Consider the following 1,675-nt stretch of genomic DNA (forward strand, 5'->3'; position numbering starts at 1 on the left):
ATTACCAATTATTTAATGGCCGACAATAGTGCGTTCTAAAATTCGTGGTGCAACTTATCCTCAAATCTCTTTAACGGGTGAATCAATGTCATCCATACCTTGCACAGCAGTTTGCATTAATTTGTCTTAACGTAATCATATTTTTCCACAACAATTGAGGCCAAATTAGACAAATTTTTTTTTCATTAATGTATATAAAATACTAAAAATCTCCGTCCCGCGGAAAATGGTATTGTTCACAGCACTTCCCGCTTCTCACACACATTTTGCATATTATGCATATAGCATGCGTCACAGCTCACCAATGACATTTTTAAGTTGCAAAACTTGTTGCAAGAAATTAATATTATAATGACCACTTTTGCTCACACTAAAGGTTCTAAAAACCTGAGTTCAATAAAGATAGGGTCACGATTAGAAGAAAAAAAATAAGACTTGCTTCTAAAAGCGATATTGCCCCAGCTGTAAACCTTTTAAAATATGTAGAAACCACCCACTTTGATTTTTTATGATTATTTATTAAGGAATTTTCTAGAATAGAGCTAACAGGTTTTCTAAAAAATATTGATCTGTTAAGACAAATTGGTACAAGTCAATTTGCAAAAACTGGAGAGTCTACGTTCTATAGTTAAGGAAATGTTTGACTATAAGTTGCACCGCGAATTTTTGACCACACTATAACTGGCTCTATCTCCCATGTTGGCAACCACTGATCTAGATCTATACGTTTTCTTACACAAGGTATTCGTCTGTCTTAAATAACCAGGTAAAAAAAAACATGGCTTGAGCTATGCCGAGAACTCTGGCTATCCCAACTTCTTCTCTAGCCTAACATTGATATAGCCTGCAGCGGCACATAGGACAGGGTGTGTGTGTGTGCCCGTGTGTGTGTGTGGGGGGGGGGGAGTAAAATAGCGAGGATTTTGAGGACCATGAAGTAACAGGCAACCACGACCATCCATCAATCACAGAGTGATAGCCTGCTGACGTTAAGGGTTCGCGCCACTAAGAGAAATCTGGACGTTTTTGAATGGCGTCAAGTCATAAAGAGACGCTAGTTCCTGCAATGTATGTCGGGCAGCACGCTAGCGGAGAGTTACAACGTTCTATCTGCTCAGTGCCTAGTTTTGATAAATTAGACTTTAAAAATTACGCGTTTCACAAAATGGCTAAGCTTTTTCATAAAATGTGAGGCAGCGTGGGGGAATCAGGCTCTCGTCAAAATAGTCAAAGTGAAGAAACTTGCATTTTTCCGCAGGTTTTTTAATTTTTTTCAAATTTTTGTTTTTTGGCTCAAAACCTTTCAGACCAATTAAAGAACTCATTTCATTGTGGATATTTCTTTAAAATGTTGATTAAAGGCGAAAAAAAATTAAATTTTCAGTTACCACGGACTCTCAAGCTAAGGAAATAACTAATCTTTGGCTGCCATTTTCTCACTAATTTTACGTCTGAAAACAGGCGACCCCCATCTCCTTCATTCGCAAATATCTCGACTTGTATTCAAGATAAATGGATATTTTTTAAAATCCAAATAAAGACTAGTGAACAAGCTTTAAGATGATACCAATAACTCTACAAGCCCAAAAATTGACGAGAGCCTAATTCCACCACGCTGCCTCACAATAATTTTATTATGTTGGTAGAGCAGATCGATATTCGTTTCTAACCTCAT

This window comes from Aplysia californica, unplaced genomic scaffold (genome assembly GCF_000002075.1).
Source record: "Aplysia californica isolate F4 #8 unplaced genomic scaffold, AplCal3.0 scaffold00836, whole genome shotgun sequence".
NCBI classification, from domain to species: Eukaryota; Metazoa; Mollusca; class Gastropoda; order Aplysiida; family Aplysiidae; genus Aplysia; species Aplysia californica.